Source organism: Pungitius pungitius, chromosome 16 (genome assembly GCF_949316345.1).
Source record: "Pungitius pungitius chromosome 16, fPunPun2.1, whole genome shotgun sequence".
Taxonomy (NCBI): Eukaryota; Metazoa; Chordata; class Actinopteri; order Perciformes; family Gasterosteidae; genus Pungitius; species Pungitius pungitius.
The window spans coordinates 18,907,363-18,919,472 of NC_084915.1; the positions used below are offsets into that span (position 1 = coordinate 18,907,363).

Consider the following 12,110-nt stretch of genomic DNA (forward strand, 5'->3'; position numbering starts at 1 on the left):
TGTCCACTAGGTCAGGACGAGGAGTGCACTGAGCTTGGAGCTCAGCCAAACAGTTGTGGTCCTCCCCATCTCCAGGAATAGGTGGTAAGGATGCAGGGTTAAGGTTAGTACAACGTTTTATTGTGACATTCGGCATGTCGAGGAGACATGTGTGGTACCTTAAATAGCGAGCCGCAGAAAGGTGAGAGGATTTCTGTTCGAGGAGAATCAAAGAAACCGTTTGCGGAACGAGCAGAGTGAGTGGTGCGTAACCAACTATGTCACGTGAGGCAGTGAGCGCTCTTTCAGCCGCGGCCACAGCGCGCAAACATTGTGGCAGTCCTGCAGCGACAGGGTCGAGTTTTGCGGAGAAATACGCAACCGGGCGGAGTTTATCACCATGGGGTTGTAGCAGCACAGAAGTCATGCAGCCCTGTCTTTCATCTACTGTCTGAGTAAATGGCTTATTCGGATTTGGCAGTCCAAGAGTCGGAGGAGTTTGCAAAGCACATTTCATTTGTGTGAAGGCCGCAAGACCCTATTCAGTCCAGATTATTTTGTCGTGTGCTGTAAGATTTTTTCCATGGATTAGGTTTGATAACGGTTGTTCCATTTGTGAGTAGTTTGGAATAAATGATGAGCACATGCCCAAAAAGGACATCATTTGTTTTTTGGTGTTGGGTTTCGGTATCGATACGATCGCGGCGATTCTCTTTGGTGAGAGGGTTTTTCCTTCTCCAGATATGTCATGACCTAGGAAACGCACATTTTGAGACACAAATTGCAATTTAGAAAGGCTGGCCTTGTGGCCTTCCTTCGCTAAATGTTTGAGTAGTTTAAGCGTTTCTGTCTGACACTGCGTCTGAGTAGGAGCTGCAATTAAACAGTCGTCAACATACTGCAGAAGTGCAGAGCCGGGAGAGAGAGTTAAGCTCTCCAAGCTTTCTCTGAGCGCATCATTGTAGATTGTGGGTGATTCGGTATAGCCTTGACACAAACGAGTGCAGGTGTATGGCTTACCGTTGAAGTTAAATGCAAACCAAAATTTACTGTCTTTGTCGACTGGCACGCTGAAAAAAGCATTTGACAGGTCAACAACAGAAAACCATTTAGCTTCAGGAGGAATCTGAGCTAGGATTGTGTAAGGATTAGGAACATTTGGTGCCCGTGCATGAACAGCCGCATTTACTGCTTTTAGGTCCTGCACGAAACGCCATTCTGTAGGCTTGCCAGCATCTCTAATTTTTTTTACTGGATATTTTTGGCGTCCTGACCGGTGAATCTGGACATGGAACTATCACTCCTGCCTCCAGGAGCTAATTGAATACAGGTGTGATATCGTCTATGGCCTCTTGTCGCAGGGGGTACTGGTGTTTGTGGGGGCGGAAATCAGAACGTGGAGTGATGACGACCGGTTGGCAGTTGTTGATCAACGACCACCACTGATACACAAAGAGAGGATTAGAGGGAGCCTTTTGCACCAGCTGGAGTGCGGCTCAACGCCTAACCACTTTAAGGCCGTCTGGAGATGACGTCAAACAAATACCATAGGTACACATCAAGTCTCTGCCCATCAGATTTACGGGACATAGTGAAGAGAGTAAAAAAGAATGTTTTACTTTTATGTCAGGGTTTCGGTCAGTCTCGTCAGAGTGTACACTCGTCATAGGTGTAGTAAATTTTTCTGTCACAGTCAAACCTGAAGCCCCTTGAGAATATACATACCGCCCACTCATTTTTTGATTTGGAAAATGTTTTTTTTGAATTACTGAATGAGTAGCCCCGGAGTCTACTAAAAACGTCAATTCTTTCTCTTCCACAATTACTTTTGTAGTTGGCATATCTTTGTATGCATCTGATGAAAACATAGCATACGTGAGTGGTGGTGGTGTGGATGTATTCTGTTGCTGTTGCTCTAAGTGAGAAATGATGCTGAGCAAAACAGTATGTTGTTCTGCAGTGTGCGTGCGAGGAAGCATATCTTCATTGCAGAATTGTGTGTGTGTGTTTATGTGGGTGTGCGTGCGAGGAAGCAGGTCTTCATTGCAGCATTGTGTTTGTGTGTGTTGTGTACTTTCCTGTTTTGGAGAGGCAGCAGTCGTCATCCCTTCACACGTGCAATCTCCCTCACACACACACACACACCGTCAGTCTCAAGTGCCGAATTGTTGACCACCTCTGTCAGTCCCGGGGTGGCGCTCTTGCCCACGTGGCTGACGTGCCTGGTTAGAACGGTAGGGGCAGTCTTTGTACTAGAGATGAGCCGGATCCTCGGCTGAAACAAGTATCCGGTACGGATAAAGCACTTATCTGTGCTCGGATTGAATTAAGTCCTCGATGGGTAGCTGTCTGTGTCTGCGTTCTGTGATTGGCTGGTAGTCACAGCGCCCCTCCCCTACACACATGCTGTTTGTGCTGCTGTGTCCCGCTCGGCTCACTCACACACAGAACTCCTCTCTCCCTACCTCAGTCACCAGGTTCGCGGGTCTTTCCCGATAAATTTAAACGATTTCTTCGCCTTTATTTTTTTTACTTCGGTTTGTTGTTCTTAACTAGTAGAGTTCAGGTAAACGTGGGGCTTGTTAAGACGTGGTGCTTAAGAATGCGACTCGCATTGCGCCTCTGCGTGTCGGAGTTTTTTTTTTTTACTTCACGCACTGACCTCTCTCTCTATCTCTCTCTCTGTCTCTGTCTCTCTCTGTCTCTCTCTCCCTCTCTCTCATCAGTTTTTTTTACCGTCTGCTGGCTCTCTTCGCGCACTCAGTGTCTGACGTTGACTAGTTGTGTTAAATAACTAAATATTAATATTACAAATTAAGCCACACACACACTTCCCCTCTCCCTCTCATGATCATCAGTGATAAGAATTAAGAAGGAATGCTGTTTTAACCGCAGAAAGGCTTAACCCGACAATTTACGGGGTAAATCCTTCCTTCTGGGTTAGGCCCCGCCCAGTCCGAGTACGGATACAGATAATTCATATGGTTCAACAGATACAGATACAGATAATGCTGTACTCGCTCATCTCTACTTTGTACCAATGGTCTGTTTGTCCACAGAGGAAGCATTCGTCAGGCTGCATATCTCGTGCACTGTAAAAAAAAAATCCGTAAAAAAACGGATAAAGTCCTGGCAGAAAATTACCAGGAATTTATCCGTTAATATCACAGACACTTCTGTTTATCCTAGAACGGATTATTCCGTATATTTACAGTATATTCTGTTTATTCACAGACAGTTCTATTTATCCTAAAATGGATAATTCTGTATATTTATAGTATACCCTCAGTAGCATTTGCTACCAAGAAATGTCTTCACCACAGAAAAATCTGTACCATTTCTATGGGCAGTTTCTTTAAATCTGAAACATAAAATTCTGAATAGGCAGCCTATTCCACTCTAATGCTAAAATACAATGACAAATGGTATCCATCACAAGACCAAGGTCATGTAATGAGTTAAAATAACTAAACATCGAATGCAGCAACATGATCAAATACAATCACAACATATATAAATTCAACATGTTTATTTTTTATGCCATGAAGGATATGCATAAAAGTGCATTCAATGGCTACATTTTTAAATGACAAGTTTTTTACGAATTATTTTAACAATATGCAACAATATGCATATTTGGATCAGACTTGTTGCTTTAAAACAGCAACAAACAGAATAAAACCAATTTAACATTAAAACTATTATTCATAAAGTGCATTCCGGGGATGGCCTAGATTATCATGAGATCTGAGAATTTGTATAGCTTTAAACACATAACAGACAAACAATGCATCGAACGAAAATTCACCAAAACTATGTGCGATTCTCAAAGTTGTTAAGTTCAAACAGGAACTTCAGCAGTCTTGGAGGAATGTGCTGGTGTTTGGTCCCCTTCTTCTCGGCCTTTGACCCTCGCTCAGGATTTATTCCCAGGAAAACTTTTAAAGAAATTAGTTTTTTATTTAAGCAACACACGTAATGAAATGCATGAAACCGACAGAGTAACACGCAGATAAAGTTGAGATGGAAAAATCCTTGTAAATCCAATTTGAATATTGTTCCATAACAGGACAACTACTAGAATAAATTAACGTGAAGGAGTACACCTTTTCAGCTGTTGTGCGACCGCTTTCTAAACCTGCGTGTTTTCCGTGAAAAGATACAAGCAATGAAATTTTCTGTTCACATTAACGGCGCATTTTAAAATCCGGTGCCAACAGAGCACCTGTGCCCGGTATCTACCGGACGAAATAGCAACTAGGATTACAGTGCAACTTAAATGTCTAAGTTGCGTTCTGACGCTCTAAAAAGGATGTGGTTAGAGGTTAGGGTGCAGGGAACAACTGATTGGCTCATGGAGGCATGTGATCAGAGTGGTTTTATGGAGCTTTGGAGGAAGAAGAAAAAAACTGATACAGAGCATTCTATGCACCGATTAAATCATTTTAAATATTGCTCGATCACGTGAATTTGATTATGGGAAGCCAAAATCATGATTGTAATTAAAATTTGATTAATTATGCAGCCCTAATCTGTGAATCATATAACCGTGTATTTACAATGTCCAACAGCAACACAATATGCTCTATACAAAAAAAAAGAGTTGCTTACCATTGTATAAATTCCAGGGTGATTGACATCTCCTTTGGGTATTTTATGTTTAATACATAAAACAATGAGAAAGCGTAGCTCAGGGCCACAATGACGGAGTTGATATGGTCATTGACCACTTCCTGATCGACAGCGATCTTGAATTGTTGATCACCTTAAAACAGATATATTTAGATATTAGAAGATTAAAAATATAAACAAAAAAAATAACAAGGCACATACACTTCAGAAACCCACTGAAAACATAATTATTTAGATCTGGCTAGCTTACATTATTATTTTTACAAGTGGTGTCGCCTTTGTTCAACAAACCCTCCTCATTCTACAGCAACTATTAAACCGGATCCGACAGTAACTAATAGACCCTCCTCCTCCTACACTAATATTTATCAGGACTTTTACTCCACTACATTTACACTGGATGAAGTATTTTAACCATGTAGCTTAAATTGACTGGCGCTTTGCACAGAGAGTAAAGAGTTGAAAAAAGTAAAGAGTTAGAGTTAACAGTAAAGATTAAGTGAAATCCATAACATGCGTGCCTAAATATTATACAGACTACATACCCATGATAAGGATGCAAGGTGTGCTTGGGATGCTCAGTCCAGCAGCATTTGACTCCTGTTGTTGGAAAATGAAATTTCAAAGAAACACAAACGTCATGAACTATGTTTCCAATGTATATCTGCAAAACAAAAACAACATAATAAAAAGTATACACCTACCTCACTTTGGTAGAAAAGGAGATCGGGCTTTTCTTTGAAGAACTTTGCAATGCCTGAGATCAGTTGTACTGGATCTTCACCTGGTGGCATCTTCATCCCATTTGAGTCTAGGTAGTCTTTGATGCTCTTTCCCTTCATGGACATTTCCTCTGCCAGCTTTGTTTGCACTGGTAAGCCAATGAGGGTACATGTGTGGTCAAACAGGTGAACAGCTTCAAAAAGGAAGGGCCACTCTTCCTGTACTGTTTTTACAGTGCTTCCTTTGTTTATTGTTGCACGCTGGATGGAATATGTTTCAGTCATCAATTTGCGAACACACAACTCCTGAAGATGATGGGTTTTGAAGGCACTTTTCAAGTCATCTTGTTTAGACTCTAGTTCTGCTACATCCTCAACAGCAGGCTGCCACTCCACACACCCATAACGATCAGAGAGGGTAGACTTTTTCCTTTCTGCGTCTTCACCCTCTGCTGCCTTCTTAGTTGAGCTGAAGGTAAATGGCCTTCTAATATTTTCAAGTCTGTTTTCTAGCTGTATGAACAGAGCATCATATCCTGTTCCAATGACTTTACTTCCATTGAGCGCTCTGTCTTGAAAAGAGCAGGGATGTTGTCCTACAATCTTCTTGGCAATCTCCCGCAGCTTTGCTCTTCCAGGCCTGCCACGCACTTTACTGAGTACATCGTCAATGACTATCCGAACCAGCTCTCTTCTCTCTTTAGGCATCGGCCTTTTCTTTTCACTTAAGGCAAGCATGAGTTTTGGGGGCATTTTGTGCCATGGGACATCATATGTCTCCCGGGATGGAGAATCCTCCACGGGACCAGTTGTCGGAGGTAGAGTTTGGGGCGGATGGACATTGTGTTGCAGAGATGTCGAAGCCAAGCCAAGTACAGCTGGTGACTCTATGGATAACATACAACAACATAGATGTTACATCTACACAGATTTAAGCTATAACAATTTTGGTATGGTATGAATAAATTCATGTCACGAGCTGTATGTTTTACCCAACTACATTTTCATTTTTTTAAGAGGGCAGCAGAACACTGATACAAATTTTACATACAATTGTGATGCTTTTGGACAAAAAGTCTACGTCTGTAAAAATGGTAACCTGTGGATTATAGGACATACATAAATATTTGGTTAATAAATGTAAAAACGTACCTGTAGTGAAAGCTTGAATTAGTCGTCTCTGCTGAATGGGTGGCAGAATTCCATCGACATCCTCCGTCTTGACAAAGTTAAGGTCATCTACATTGTTTACTCCAATCTCCTCCAGTCTTGCCATGAGTGAGTCTATTACATGATTATTGAGCGATGGTATAGCTTTTTGAACTAATTCTTTCACAAGCTCCATAGTGGCATATGCTTGAGTGGGATGAGTAACCTTGCACCTCTGTGGTAAAAAGAAAGTGGAGCATAGTCATTAAGCTTGTCAAGATCTTTACAAATAAGCTTATTGGAACTATTTTTGTCAATTTCATAGACGCCAAGCTCAGGTACCCAGCTGGAAGTTTTCCCCCGCACCAAAAGCAGGACAGTTGTTTCACTTTTGATAACAATGCTTGCTATTTCCCCCAACTGCAGTTGTCTTTTGGTATATCTCTGCACGACAAGCATACCATTTGCATATGAAGTGCCTTTAACTTGCACTTTATCTGTAACAACGGAGTTAGATGAGTTAAGTCCAAAGTCTGAAACTGCTGCCCTTATGCCACCATCATAGAGCTCAGGATAAAAGCTAGTGGAGTTTGACACCTGAACCTGGGGGCTGAAAAAACTGCCCTGACTCTGATAAGCCTGAAACAGCTGATGTCTATCAGCGAGTGACTTAGTGACATTTCTGAAGTTTCGACTTGACCTGATACATCTTTTGAAATAGCTATGCTTACTTTCAAAGCGCATGGTCCAAGTATGTATGAGTGGACCAAACTGTAGACTCAAGTCTGCATAATGAAGAAGATAGTGGTGTTTTGGTCTCAGATTTGAATGTGGGAATAACTCTTGCCTCATTTCCACATACTCTTCAGTCAGTACCTTCATGTAAGCAATCTGAGACTCTGAGAGGCTAGGTGCACAGACAAATTCAACTAACTCCCTCAGAAGAAGTACCAGCTGCCAGACAGCATTGTCAGCATCTTCAATTCTGTCATGTACCAAAATAGGCAGGAACCGCAATAGCCACCTGTTTTGGGCTGCATGGCCTCCAAGCCTTTTTCCTTTGTTTGGAATTGCATTTGGCTTGTTGCTGCTTTCTCCTGGAAATAATTTGAGTCTGTCATTTAGTGACTTGTAACAGAACCACTTTTCTTTAATTAAGCACTGCAAACACATCGCCAGGTCATAATCCACAACACCCTCGAACAAGTCATGTGCTAAACATGGCGGCAGCCCAGGCTGACACACGTGGAAATGTGAGAGTTTGTTGAAAACACTGTTGCCTTTAATGCCCTTATGCATGGTCACTTCAGGGTGACTCTCCAAAAACTGCACAGACTCATTATAATCAGCAGGATCTCTATGAGTGAAAACTGTGAGCGGGTTAGACAGAAACTCATCTTTTGTGACTAGACAGTATCTACAGAAATACTGAGCAAAACTGAAATTTTCTGTAAACCCACCAATCATGTGGGAGCCCAGATTATCTCCCATTATGCATGCAACAGTACCTCTGTATCTTATCCTCAAAAGATATGCCCTTTTCCTCCAGCTCACACAAGTCTGACACAAGCTCACCAAAAACTTTATCCACTCCAAAATATTTACAGTCTTTCTCTGTACAGAGCAGTACCAACTGGATTTGATCAACAGTTGATCTGATGTGAGGATCAAAATTTCCAAGAGTGAAGTACACAGCTAAAACTTTGTGCTTTTGCTTGGCAGATCCAAGAGGATTAGCCACCTCGAAAGCGTCTTGAAATAGCATCACCTTTAAAGAATCTGGGTCTGTGACAAACATTGAATTAGATCCAATGGCATGCCCATCAGTGAAATCACAAAGTGTACCATCTTCAACATGAATAGGGTTAAAACTGCTGAGTTTCACTTCCCTTTTTCAACATTGCTCTGAGACTATCCAGTAATGGAATGTAATGATAGTATCTCCTCTGACCTCTATCATTGTAGCCAAGTGTCACTTCAACAGGCTGAACATAGTTAAAGTGCGTCTTGTAATACTGCAGCCTTCGATGGTGTGTAGTTAAAGGACCACTTGCATGCAAGGCCTCATGCATAGGGCTCCGCTCATATACACTCTTCCCCAGACATGTTAATGTTTCTGTTGGAACACCATACTGTTCAAGTTCTTGAGCTAGCACATCCATTGTATACTCCTGTTGAATATCCTGGAGAGTTTTCATCTCATTTGCTATCTCTGTAATTGTGGAGGCTGGGACTAAATACTTTGCCTGCAAACCCAAGTAAAACCGAGCTAGATTTTCTGTGTAGGCATCTTGCACTTTATCATTCTCAGCAGCCTTACTTTGGTCTACTTCAACATCATTACTTTCGTCTGCATTACTCACATCAATTCCTTCATTCTCTGCAACATGTGCCCTCTCACCTGGAAAATACTGTTCTGCAGGTTCACACAGATGAACAGGTGCTATCTGGGTGACACTCCACCATCTGTGATATCTGGACAGATGAGATGAAAACGATGTTTTTACATTAAATGTCTTAGAACATCCATTAAAGGGACAAGTTACAGTCAGACCCTCTTGTATGTGGTCACTCAAGTGAGACACAAGCCGTTTAACATCTGCACATTGTCTGCTGCAAAAATTGAAGAAACACTTCAACTGCACAGACACACTCCGGTTCCAAGTTTTTCTGAAATCTGTGTCTGGGTGTGTTCGTGACATGTGAACAGCAAGTCAGTTATATGAGGAAAAGCTTCTTCCACAATCTTTATGGCCACATGATAAAAGTACATTATTAAGATGTCTGTGTGATCTGCAGTGCTTCAGGTATTCTGTCAATGAGAAGCATCTAAACTCACAGACATTACAAGCCAACATGACGGCACTCGTTAACCGGCGTCACCGGCGTTAACTATCTTTAGCCGGCCCAACTAGCCAAAACCGAGGGCTAATGGCTAAGCTAGCATTAGGGGCTTTAGCTTTAGCTAGTCCCTTGTCTTGCTAACAGGTGTTCGCTGGTTAGCTAGCTTCTAATTCTCACGGAGTGAAGAACGTTTCAGAGCGGCATTCAGCTGGGCATTAGCCTTATAGCGGTGTGTGGAGACTGAGGAAACCGCCTTCACAATACCTGCTATTTCCTTTCGTTATCCTCTGAACCGAGAGAACAACGGGGGCTCAGAAACTGCACTAAAAGCTCAGCCCCCGAATAGAAGGTTACATTCTGCTTATCCCGGTAAGGTAGCTAACATTAAAGACAGGCTGGACAACTTTCTAATTACAACGATACAGAACTATATATACATAATACTATATTTTTAGTTAAAGGAAATATAGTTTATACCACAGAAGTGCAATAAGGTTTTCCCAACTCCGGTAAACGTCCGTTGATAACCGCTTCGTCATTGAGATGTTAGCGCCCGCGGCGCTTCATGCTCCCACAATGCAATGCGTCCTTTAATAATACGGTTAAAACTACTGTAAAAAAATATAACGAAAAATTCCTTCACATTAACACGGTACATTGTACCTTATATTTACGGACTTTTCTTACAGTGGTGCTCCTCCTTGGAAACGCCCTCTTCTTCCACGATCCATTCCCCAGCCTCGTCCTCTCTGTTGGCCCCTCCCATAAGAATTTCTGGATGGGTGGGGGTCTTGTCCTCCTTCACTTCTGTGAGCCTTGCATCTTCCAGACCCACGACAGAGTGTTCTGTGGCAGTTTTGGCGTCGGGCAGAAGCCCGTTCATGAAGGCGTTCTTGAGATGTGTTTCCCACACGGTCATGTTGGTTAGGTCCGTGGGCTCCTCGAGGCCGCTGTGAATCTGAAAAGCAGCCACAAGACGCTGATAGTAAAATGTTACATCTTCGGCTTTACCTTGTTTTGTGCTGTTGATGAGTGCCATGTTGACAGTCGCTGGGAAGGCCGCAACCACAACAGCACAGATAGCTGTTATGAATGTTCTGTAGTTGAGGTTTGCCTCATTGCTCCAGTTGCGGTGCACTTGGTGGGAGTCGCAGCCGGCACCGGTGACTACTGCTCTGATTTTGCTGAAGTCACTTGGGCCCACATGTTTGATCAGCAGGCGGTGGACTTCAGCTCCAGTGGGCATGAATTCTTTGCAAAACGTCAGGAACTCTTTTCCAAAAGCCATGCCATTTTTTATGTTGGGCAGGTGGGAGGCAGCTTGTTGAATGGCCGCGGAGGTCCAGGGCCTGAATACGAGCCCAGGTAGTCCATCCTGTGGCCGTAGAACTTGAATCATGGGGGCTTGAATATAAGACCCATCCAGTTTACTGTCCATGGTGGTGTTAGGACTAAGAAAATCCACAATTCTGCCGGCTGTGCCCCTCCAGGAGGATGGGTTGTTGATTGACCATGCAGAGTTTGGGGTGGACTGGGCTGTGGGGTCAGCTTTGAATGGGTTGAGGGGTGAGCATGATTTGACGTCTGCACCTCCCTGGTCTCCCAGCCGGGTTTGACTGCGTGTTACAGGTCTGCCAACCGTTGGATTGGGGTTGTACGGTTGTGGTGCAGGAATTTGATAACACGTGTTCAGGAGAGGACCGCCTGCCCCTGTCAGGGATGGATACAATGGAGAAGACACACATGGATTTTTCTGTGTTTCTATGTCAGGTCTTTCAGTTTTTAAACACTTTTTCTTCATCATTTGTTTTCTTTCCCTACATTCACATTCCATTTCCCATTGTGTCAGACATGTCTGGTTTTTCTCTATTATTTCTAAGTCTTTCACTTTGATTTTTTTACCACTTTTCAATTCTTTCAATCTTGCTTCCAAATCCCCTCTTAACATTTTAAGTTTAGCGGCACTCAACGAGCCGTTTTCTGGAAACCCAAACTCTTTTGTCCAGTATGGGAGACACTCTGTACATGTTTTCCCGTATTTCTGCTGCATCAGTGCCACAATCGGACCCCACGGTTCCGTGTGTTTTGCGGACTGGCCACCCATCTTTTACTGGTGTGGACCCTACCGGTTTACTTATTACAATACAGTCGTCACCGTAAGGCGTAGTTTCTTTATACAAGGAAAAACTTTGCAAAAACCCCAGTCAAAACTCACGCTACGATATTGCCCCGATCTTGTTCTAAAGGTTATTCAGTAGAACTCACGTATGGTTGTCAATACCAGGGATATCGTTTTACCATCAGCATAAAACTCACGTGTGCTACAGCCACGGTCTTATTCTAGAGGTAAAATTCACGTATGGTTAACTATAACAACGGTCTTGTTTTACATGGGTAGTCAATAGCGAGTGTTACGATCTCAGAGAATTTGTTCCGAATGAAATCTCTATCGTACACAGTCCTATCTACCATCGCATAAAATAATGCATCAGACATATCCCGGAATCACGTACTCAAAATAAAATAAAAATAAAAATAAAAAAAACACCCAAATGTTAAAAAATAAATGTAGGCCTATATTCCCCAGACTACAACAACCACTTGATCAGTCATCCTTTTCCGCTATGTTCAACTCTTACTGTTACTTTATAATTGGAATTTCAACTTCTTACCCGAGTATGTAGAAATTAATTCTTTTTTGCTGGATACACGTGACGTCAATCAGGACTCCTTCGGTTTCCGCACGTCCTTTCTCTCTTGTCTAAGGAGGTATGAGGCAGGATC

The 12,110-nt window shown here is 42.6% G+C and overlaps 1 long non-coding RNA gene across 1 annotated transcript; it reads right to left on the reverse strand.

Moving 5' to 3' along the window:
- Nucleotides 1-5,154: 5,154 nt before the first annotated feature.
- On the reverse strand, nt 5,155-8,948 carry LOC134106227 (uncharacterized). Its single transcript, XR_009942547.1, has 3 exons — nt 8,884-8,948; nt 5,316-5,405; nt 5,155-5,211 (listed from the first exon to the last, which is right to left on the reverse strand). It is a non-coding gene; the product is annotated as an uncharacterized LOC134106227 (long non-coding RNA).
- Nucleotides 8,949-12,110: the final 3,162 nt, after the last annotated feature.